We start from the raw sequence: 11379 nt of genomic DNA on the forward strand, positions 1-11379 counted from the left end.
TACAAAATACTAAGAAAAGAGGCTAGAAAGATTTAGATAAAAACACACAGCTGACAAGTCACATGAAACAAATTAGCTGAATTTTAATGCCAGCTCTGCTTAAGCTTGAATGTGAACAGTGTTCTCAATATGATGAACAATACTGCTGTTCACAAGCCAACAGTCTACTGCTGGTTTCCAGATTGAAGTCTCTATTCTAACCTTTTGAGCTCAATACATTAAACTCTTCTGCTGAAAGAGATATTTATGTAAATGATAATCTTTTGGCAGTGGGCCACCCAAATCATATGTGCCTTTATTTTTCGGATATTTTTTCAAAGGTTAGCATTTAAAGAATTTAAGTAACTTCACTTTTCAATTAAGAGTGAATTTAGATTTCCAGTATTATGAATCATGTGAATTAAAGTTGCTGGCAGTTAAATGGCTCACAGAAAGCATTATAAAACCTCAGGCATCAATAAGCTCCTAGTAAGTTTTAATGCTATTTCTTTCAATGCTTCCTTCCAATCTAGCAACATTTATTAATGCCAACATCAATGCAAATTAAAAGCATTTTGATTATAAATGACAGTGTCTTACAGAAAGCCCATATTAATTCTTTGGCAGAATGATATAAGCCATTCATATCACTTCCATTCAAAATGAGGTTTTAAGCTACAAGAAAAAAGTTCTATTTGAAATCAAAATATAAATAAGTTCTTAGTACATGATTTGTGAAGGCATTATTTATCATATTTTACCTAAAAGGAACTGCCTAATAATGTTATTATTTAATAACAAGATATCAAATGTTAACATAAACATTTCTTTAGAAATTAAAACAAAGAGTGTTTTATGGTCTTAGAATTTTATTATTTTGAAATAACTTTAACTTCTAGTATTCTCTCAAATGCTTTCTGCTAATGAAATGCACATCTTAAACTAACAACCTAACTTTACTACTTTAAGAATGAGGAACAAACCAAGTCCATAGCTAACAGAGGAAAGGAAATAACTAAGATCAGAGCACAGCTAATAGAAAACCAATACAGGGACTGAACAAAGCTAGAACTAATTTCTTGAGAAGATCAATAATAACAACATTTTAGACTGACAGAAAAAGAGAGGGGCAATGCAAAGATCTAAAATCTGAAATGAGGTCAGGACATTATCATTGATCCTACAGAAATATAAAAGATCTTATGAACAATTATATTCCAACAATCAGATAGCTTAGACATGATGGACAGACAAATGCCTATGAACACACAAACTTCCCTCACAGACTTAAGAAGAAATAGAACTCAACAGATCAATAATAACTGAAGAGATTCAATCAGTAATCAAAAGACTAGTCACTGGTGAATTCCACCAAACATTTATAGCCGTGACTCCACTTCTTTTTCATCTTTTCCAAAAAAGGGTATTATCCTGATACAAAAGTCAAAGGAAGATTCCAAAAGAGAGAAGAAAACAAAAAATAAGGAAAGAAAATTACAGACCAATATCCCTTATAAATATAGATACAAAAATCATTAACAAAATATTATCAAGCCAAATTTAAAAGCATATGAAAAGTATCAAACAGCAAGATCAAGTGGTATTTACACCAGGGACACAAAGGTGATTCAACATTAGAAATTAAATCAACTTAACATATGCATCAAGTTAACAGAACAAAGGAAAAGAACCACATGATCATCTCAGTTGATGAAGCAAGGGCATTTGACAAAAGGTGACACCTTTTCATTCTGATGAATGCATTCGATAAGCTGCGAATAGAAGGAAATTGCTCAATATGATAAAAGACATTAATAAAACCCACAGCTAGTATCATACAGTGAAGAAAGATTGAAGATCAGGAACAAGACAAAGATGCCCACTAGCAATTCTATTCAACATTATAATGGAATTCCTAGCCAGAGCAATTATGCAAGAAAAATAAAGGATACCCAAATTGAAATGGAAGAACTAAAATTATTTTTAAGATGAAATGATCCTATATATAAAAAATACCAAGGCTTCCACAAGAAAGCTACTAAAGCCAATAAATAAATTTAGCAAAGTTGTAGGGAACAAAGCTAACTAAACAAAAATTAGTTGGATTTCTATATTACAATCAGCAATGAGAATCCTGAAAAGAAAATTAAGTAAATAATTCAATTTACAATACCATCTTAAAGAATAAAATACCTACAAATAAAGTTGGCCAGGAAGCCAAAATATTTATATATTGGAAATTATAAAACATTACCGAAAGAAATTAAAGACCTAAATAAATGATAGGAAACACCATGTTCATGGAATGGAAAAAATAATATTGCTAAGATGTCAACACTACGCAAACTCAATCCCTTCAAAATTCCAACAGCCTTCTTTGCAGAAATGGAAAAATGAATCCTCAGATATATATAGAATGTCAAGAGGACTGATTAGCCAAAACAATTTTGGAAAAGAAAGAGGATTCACACTTAAAAATTTACTACAAAATTATAGTAATTAAAGCTATGTGGTACTGCCATAAGGACAAAAACATACAAACTAGTGGAATAGAACTGAGAGTCCAGAAATAAACCTGGACATCTATGGTCAGTTGATTTTTGACAAGGATGCTAAGTCCATTCAATGGGAAAAGAATAGTCACTTTAATGAACTGTTGTTGTCGTTAAGTATCATGGAGTCGGTTCCAACTCACAGTGACCCTGCACAGTTTCCGAGGCTGTAAATCTTTACAGGAGCACAAAGCCTCATCTTTCTCCCACGGAACAGCTGGTTGGTAGTTTAGAACTGCCAACCTTGAGGTTAGCAGCCTGATTCGTAACCACTACACTACAAATACAATTGGATTTCCACATGCAGAAAAATGAATCTGAACCCATATCTCATACCAAATATGAAAATTAACCCAAACCTGAAAGTAAGAACTATGACAATAAACCTCTTAGAAGAAAATATAAGTATAATGCTTTGGAGTTTATTTTACAACAATGAATTCCACAATGGCATCAAAAGTATGAGCAGCAAAAGGAAAAAAACAGATAAACTGGACTTCATCAAAAAATTTAAAATTTGTAAATTCAAGTACTTTATCAATAAAATAAAAAGCAACCTACAGACGAAGAAATTTGAGGGACCCATATATCAGATAAAGGTTTATTCTCCAGAATATATTAAGAATTCCTACCACTCAACAACAAAAAGACACAATACCCATTAAAAAAATAAGCAAAGGACTTGAACAGGCATTTCAACAAAAAAAGATACACAAGTGGCCACTAAGCATATAAAACGATGTTCAATGTCAATAGTCATTGTGTTGTTGTTCTTATGTGTCATCAAGTAAGTTCTGACTAACAACATCCTTGTCAAAAATCAAGGAGTCCTACAAACTCCCTTGCAAGACTGAAACTCAAAGGGAATACATGAGCACGCATGTAAGCTTGCTGACGACCCCGGTGGTCTAATCGTGAGTGGAAGTGGGGGAAAAGCAGCAATGAAGATGTGGGCTGAGTCTGACCATGATACATAGACTCCCGTTGACCTGGAGTACGGTAAGACCTGGGGAATCCAGAGCCCATGGACAAGGACATAGTCACAGAGCACTAGAGCTAAGAGTGAAGTGTCCAGCTGATATGAAGTGAGGGGAGATGCACAAGAACACCCAAACTTGCAGACAGTACCCATATGACCTAGCTTCAATGGCTGGATGATCAAACTCAACTAGAGAAAGATTTGATAAAAAAAACAAGTGTAGGGTGTAGAGGGCGGTTGCAGCAGGATTGCAGCTGAACAAAGGCGCAGAATGTTGTCTACCAGTGTGTTGAGCCTAATTGGCAAGCTAGCCATTTCCACCTCGGCATATGAGTACACAGAACTGTAGTGAAGTCGGAAGACTATTCTCTCCCAGTCTATGTTGATCGGCAGGAGTACCCTTTGGCCTGATGTGGGTCATGTCAAGACCCTTTCTGTACAGCCAAAGGCCTTGAAGGAGAAGGTTGCCTGGAGCACCCTTTCCATCAATGAGAAAATAAAATTGTACCACATTAAGTGCAATGAGAGCTTTGCAAAAATGAACAGAAGCACCAACAAGCGGAAGACAGTTGTAGCATCTGCCCTGTTCTTCACTGACTTCAAGGTGGTCATACTGATCTGGGAGAAGTATTATATGTATGGCCCCTCCCACACACCTTCAAGGAGGAGTGGGTGGCCAAGCAGACCAAGAGGATGCTGGACATGAAGGTCAGCCTGATCCAGGGATTCGGGATTCTCTGCCAAGCGGACTATAACAAGAACAAAATAAGATGTGTGTGAGCCTTGTCCTGTCACCTCTATGCAGCTGAGCATATTTATTGGAAACTGGTTATGCAAAACAGTGTAAATCGCTACAACCTGATGAACTTGACTTACACTTTCAGATGTAGTAGCTTAAAATACCAACCAAGAGGGAAGGAATCTTCACAGCAAGGATCATTCCCATCCCCACTGTACATAGGGCTGATAGGGATGGGCAACTTAAGACATTGGCTACCTAAAACCGGTGGAGTGGGGAGGGGTGGGGTGGAATTATAAAGGCATGAAGTGACTGGCTTACAAGTTTCCAAGAGGGAGTTTAGTTTCAGAATGTGCAGGGGAGGGTCGAATCCCCATGGAATAGTTTTCTTCTTGTCTAGACGGGTCTGGTGAAAGGAGATGGGGATAAGATTCTTATGATTCAATAGTGAGTAATTTTTATCATGACTAATCGTAAATGTCACAACTGTAAAGACAGATTTTATAGCAAAAAGGGGGGAGTAGTTAACCTTACATTCCAGGAACAGAGGACTGACTCTAGGACCACCAAGAGGGAAGAGCAGAAGTGGAATGTGGGACCCTATCCAGAGAAGCAGTGGCGTCGGGAATAGAGGCAGAGATGGACATGGAGAGGTGGAGCAGCTAAGGACTCTAGACTCATGGAAGGCAAAGGGCCGTGTGCTGGCAGCCAGTGGGCAGGATTACAGAGTGTGCCCTTTGGTTGTTTGGGTGATTGTATAGTCCTGAGTGTTTTGATGTACATCCAAAAAAACCAAAACAACAACAACAAAAAAAAACAACAGAGGGAATAGAGGCAGGTACTATTGAATGATGATGCATGGAGGAGATTGTAATCATTGCAATCAAACAAAATATGATAGGATGTAAAACTAATGTTCTCCAATGTAAACTATCACTCAATTCGCAATAAAAACTTAAAAAAAAAAAAAAACTACAGAAAAATAACTATACATCTATATTCTCTATCAATGTACTGTTAATTAGCATACAAAATAAAATTATTCTTAAAGCAAAAAAAAAAAAAAATTGAAACAAAACTATGTGTTCCAAACATGGGTCCCTTGCTAAAAATGCTAATTTCCAGGTTCCTTCTCTAGAGAGTCTACCTCAGCAGGCTTGGGCTAGGAAAGGGGCAGTATTACACATATACAGCACATATGTTATACAATGTTTAACAAGATCTCCAGGTGATTTTTATGATCAGGCAAGTGTGAAACACAATGGATTCGAAAAAAAAATCAAGGAGTCCTAGTGTGGCACTGTAGGATAAGCACTGGACCACAAGGTCAGTTTGCACAAGGTCAGCGGCTCAAACCCACTGCTGCTCCTCAGAAACCCTATACAGAATTGCTACTGGCTGGAACCAATTCGATGGCACTTAACAATAACAACAAATTTCAGAGAAGCAGCTAGTGGGTATGACCGGCCAACCTTGCAGTTAGCAGTTCAGTGCTTATCCTTCAGTGCCACACCAATCATTAAGGAAATGCAAATCAAAACTCCTAACATGATGCCTATGATTAAACAAAATAATCACAGGTGCTGGTGAGGAAATGGAGAAACTGGAACTCTCAAGCATTGCTGCAGTGATTGCAAAATGGTATAGCTATTGTGGAAAATGGCTTTGTGGGTCCTCAAAAGCTTCAACAGAGAATTACCTTTGTTGTTGTTGTTAAGTGCCGTCGAGTCAGTTCTGACTCATAGCAACACTATATAGAGTTTCTGAGGAGTAGCTGGTGGGGCTGAACTGCCGACACTATGGTGATCAATCCAGCACTTATTCTACAGCACCACATCAGGACCTTGTGACCTAGTAATTCTGCTACTACATGTATACTCAAAAGAACTGTAAGTCAGAACACAGATACTCATACAAAAATTCATTGTGGCACCATTCACAATAGCCAGATGACTGTCAGCAGATGAAAAAATAAAATGTGGTACATATACATAATGTACTACTACTCCATAATGCCATGGGTAAACCCTGAAAACACTGTGCTAAAAGAAATGTCAGTCCGAAAAAAAGCGCATATTCCATGATAGCACTAATATGAAAGATCTAGTACATACAAATCAGACTATAGACCCCTAGCTGATTCTTATGGACACATATGAATCACCTGATCTCATTAGTGGTGACCAGGGCTAGGAAGCAGGGGAGAAAGGGAAGTCAATGCTCAGGGGATACTGAGTTTCTATTAAAGGTACGGAAAAATGTGGAAACAGTTATTGGTTATGACTATCTAACATGACAGTGAATAAGGAAGACTGTAGAAGAATGGATGCATTTGAGTTATGGTGTTGCAGGAGAATACTGAAGGAGAAACAGATCTGAATTGGAAGAAGTGCAGCCAGGGTGCTCCTTGGAAGCCAGATTGGCCAGACTTCATGTCTCATACTTCAGACACATTGTCAGAAAGGACCAGTCACTGGAAAAGGATGTCATGTTTGGTACGATGGAGGGTCAGAGAAAAAGAGGAAGACTCCCAGAGAAATGGACTGGCAAAGTGGCAGCATCAATGAGCTCAAGCGTAGCACGACTATGAGGTTGGCCCAGGACTGGGCAGTGTTTCGTTCTGTTGTGCATAGGGTCTCTGAGTCGGTACCAACTCGATGGCACCTAACAACAACAAATGTAACATGATAACTGCAATAACTGTACACATAATTGCACACGTTAAAAATGCTGAAATGGTAAATGTTAAATATGTAAAGGTTACCCCACTATCCAAAAGTAGACTGTTCAAACAGAACCCTTTCATAAGCCCAAATGGTACAAAGCAAAGAAGTAATTACTATTAAAATTTCTATGGGAAAAAAATTTGGAGTGTTTCCACACACACACCCGCCCCCCGCCCATGCAAAAAAAAAAAACCCCTATCAAATCATACCAAGTAACACAAAAAGTATAAAATAGCACTAACATATAGTAAAAAGGAGCTCTGGTAGCGTAGTGGTTACGAATCGGGCTACGAACCTTAAGGTCAGCAGTTCGAAACTACCAGTTATTCCTCAGGAGAAAATAAGGCTTTCTGCTCCCATAAAGATTAACAGCCTCAGAAACCCTGTACCGGGTCGCTATGAGTCGGAACCGACTCCATGGCACATAACCACCACTACCAACAACAACAACATATAGTAAAAGTAAGAATGATCCAATAAATACAGAGCGTATTATATAAAGTAGAAACATTGTATATACAACAGTACAGTTCCCAGGAGTGTGGCTCTTCTTAAACTGTTACTGCAAAGTAAACACTGAATGCTTATTTCCCCTTTCACCTTTTTCATAAAAGCGAGAATCCTCTTCATATTTCTTTCAGTTAGTGAAAACAGGTACTAATGTAAATCTCTCATAAAAGTGGAAAAACGCGAACTTTCAAAAAGCAGGGGATACTTTACCATATTAAAAACAAAATAAAAAGAAACAGTAGTTTAAAGGTCCTCATGAGAAATAAATTGACATTGTATTTCATATCTCTTTCTTTCCTTAATATTTAAGTACTAATTGAGTTATAGGCAAGAGAAAAGGGTGTAGGAAAACCAGCTTATTGACATCTAACTCTAGTGCTTCCAGTATCTAAAGTATTTTGAAGTAATCAGTACCTTCATTTACAACTTCAACTTCTCTGTCCAAAAAGATCAAGTCTAACGAATTCCAAGGGAGTCCCCCAATTTTTCTATTGTGCTAACATTTAATTTGACTCCCACTGCTGATGAAAATTTGTATTTCCATGTCAGATACAGGAGTGCTTCAAAAAGTATGTGGAACAATTCTAGAATCTTTAATTCCATTTTCTCCCATGAACTTTTTGAAGTCCTCTGGTTTACTGAATCTGAATCTACACTGGAACAAGATTCCCAGGTGGTTCTTATGTGTATATAAGAATCAAGAAGGCCCCTGAGAAATGTGCTCCTTAAAACAATCAAGTATGTAAGATCAAAAGCCAACATTGTCCCAAAAGCAAAAATGAGCAAGTAAAGGATTAAGGAAACCGGATGAATAGAAATGGAAAACCCAGTGTGTTAATGGGGAGAGTGCTGGCACACTGTCGAAATGCCAACCAATGTCACAAAACAATTTATATATACATTACAGAATGGGAAACTCACTTGCTGCATAAACTTTCATCTAAAACACAACCGTTGTTGTTACGTACCATCAAGTCGGTTCCCACCCATAGCGACCCTGTATAGGGTTTCTGAGGAGCTGCTTGTGAGCTTGAACTGCCTACCTTGTGCTCAAACCGACTTTGTAGTCTAGTGCATTAACTTGCACTACACCAGGACTCCAAAACACAATAAAAGGTAATTATTTTTTTTTTTTTTTAATCAACTAGGGATCTATAGTCTGATTTCAGCAGGAATTGAAAAGTGAACGAAGCAGTTAGCAGCCCAATGCTTGGTCTGCAGCAGCCCCCAGGGCTCCTTTCCATTTTAAGTTATAGGTTGTGCGTTGCTAAGGTCGGCGGTTCAAATTCACCAGGAGCTCCTGGGAAACCTATGCAGGGTTGCTATGAGTCAGAACCAACTCGAAGGCACTTAATAACACAACAGCATCACTTGTTAGGAGTCCTGGAGTGACACTGTATGGTAAGTACTGGACCACAAGGTCAGCAGTTGAACTCACCAGCCACTCCTAGGAAACCCCATACAAGGTCACTCACTATAAGTCAGATCTGAATCAACAGCACTTAACAACATCACTTGTTAGGAGTCCCGGTGTGTCTCTGCAGGATAAGCACTTGACTGCAAGGCTGGTTTGAACCACAAGGTTGGCAATTTAAACCCACCAGTGAACCCTATACAGGGGCACTACAAGTTGGAACGGACAGCACTTAGCAACAACAAAAAGCACTTGTTAATGCTGTATGATTTGGAACAAGTCATTTAATCTCTCTAGACTACAGTTTTATTTTTCAAAGGTGCTGAAGTAGATTTCTAAGACCCTACACAACGAAGCTTCAAAAGGTTCCTTGAAAAATGGAATTTAAAGATACTGGAATTTTTTCACAACTTTTTGAAATCCCCTCGTAAATGCAACCTATCTTCTCTCCATGGAGATAGAAGCTATTTTCTCCCAAGTCAATGAAGAAAAGCACTGGCTTCAGCCGTGCTGGCTCTACCATATCTGGGCTTCTGTGAATGGTGATGTAAAAATGAGAAACCTGAAACATAACTCTAAGCCCCAAAGGATGCAATTTCAGTAACTAGAAAGATGAGAAAGGGCCAACAAACAGGGTAAAAGTGAAAACTCAATGAAGTAACTGCTTAGGTTCAACTACAATACTGACAAGCACTGCCTTCATCTCTGCATTATGTAAAGTATTTTAAGTCCAGTATATGTGGGGGCTGTTATCACTTATCTTACATGATCCTATAATCTAACTTAAAATACTTAAAAATATACTTTAACCTTTTAAAATGATATTTAATAGCTAAAAATAATTGGTTGGAGGGGCTAATATTTGTTGACTCCCTACTTCCACCTCCCATTTCCTGTCTCACAAGCTTTACCTGGTGGTGGTGGTGGTGGTGTACCGTGGAGTCGGTTCCGACTCACAGCTGCTCTGTATAGGGTTTCTGAGGCTGTAAATCTTTACAGGAGCAGAAAGCCTCGCAGTTCTCCAGCAGAGTGATGAGTATATTTGAACTGCTGACCTTTGAGCTTCACCTAGTTTAATTTATATCTCACAACGTGCCATGAGATATTATTTCAAATTTTTAAAATAAGAAAAAGGAGGCTCTGAAAGGTTGAGAAGCGGGCCCAACATCATGTCATCATGTACAGGCAGACCTGGAGCCTTAATCAAAAGCCTGTTTCGAACTAGGCCATAAAATGACATAGTAAAAAGGAATGCTGTTATTCATTAAATATCAACCACACTAAAAAAGACCATACCTCTGCTACTAGATCATCATGGTTGTTTGAAGACCTTAAAATAAAGTTTCTTCTCCACCTTCATGTATATATTTCTTTCTTCTTTTCCCCTTAAACTTAGGTCATCACATCTTAGTTCATAAAACTGTGAGTACACTTCGACACCCAGTATCTGTTTGGCACTTGTTGGGATAATAGCAACTCTAACTTAAGACATGACTTGTATCATTATAAGACAGACTGCTACAGAGACTAGTTGGAGAAGCAGTATGGAACACTTCTAAGAAGAACAAGAAATGGGAGCAACTCTAAGAAGCTACTGGTGATTTACCCAGGAAAACAAAATTTCCAGTTAGTTTTCTTTCAAGTTTCTCAATGAGATGACTTGAAAACATCCTGCCACTAAAAAGCAAGTTTAAAATTTGGTAAAATTTCTATCTGCTTATAATTTAGGACTTACTTTACCAAAATAAACAAAGAAACAAGTAGTTGTTTAAATGAATGCAAGATTACAAAAATAATTCATTTTAATTCTGATATTCTTCAGAACAGATCGTTTTACTCACTAATCAAATGTGTTAGCAAATGTTACACATCTGAATCAGGTTATATCAATGCAGCTTAGTGTAGTGGTTACGAATCGGGCTGCGAACCTTAAGGTCAGTGGTTCGAAACTACCAGTTGCTCCGCAGGAGAAAGATGAGGCTTTCTATTCCCGTAAGGATTTACACCCTCGGAAACCCTGTACAGGGTCGCTATGGGTCGGAACCGACTCGAAGGCACTTAACAACAACAACAACATTGGGTTTCTGAGTAAGATTTCACTTGTAAAAAGGTTTCTTAGCACTGAGGAGAAGATGTCTGAAAAATACTGTACTATATAGCAAGTGATTAAATAACAGTAATGCAAAAGACAAAACAATCATTTCAAGCTAGAATAATGAGAGAAGGTATCAGTGAAGAGGGCAGTGTGGCAAAATAATTCACCACTGATTCATTTTAAAAACAGCAGTTATTAAAAAGCAAAGCCCACTGTTTTGTCTCAAAAGCTAGATGGAAGTAAATGAGATAAAATATTCACAGTTTGGTGCACCTGAATCAAGCGTGGTATTTTCAATAACCTCATATGCATGTGAAAGCTGGACAGTGAATAAGGAAGACCATAGAAGAATTGATGCTTTTGAGTTATGGTGTTAGAGGAGAAT

The 11379-nt window shown here is 37.8% G+C and overlaps 1 protein-coding gene and 1 pseudogene across 1 annotated transcript in view; one reads left to right on the forward strand and one right to left on the reverse strand.

Annotated features, from left to right (window-relative positions):
* KIDINS220 (kinase D-interacting substrate, 220kDa) overlaps window positions 1-11379 on the reverse strand; it is a 151173-nt gene that overhangs the window by 36871 nt on the left and 102923 nt on the right. The window lies entirely within an intron of this gene.
* LOC102836075 lies at window positions 3782-4290 on the forward strand (annotated as a pseudogene).

This window comes from Chrysochloris asiatica, unplaced genomic scaffold (genome assembly GCF_000296735.1).
Source record: "Chrysochloris asiatica unplaced genomic scaffold, ChrAsi1.0 scaffold00058, whole genome shotgun sequence".
Taxonomy (NCBI): domain Eukaryota; kingdom Metazoa; phylum Chordata; class Mammalia; order Afrosoricida; family Chrysochloridae; genus Chrysochloris; species Chrysochloris asiatica.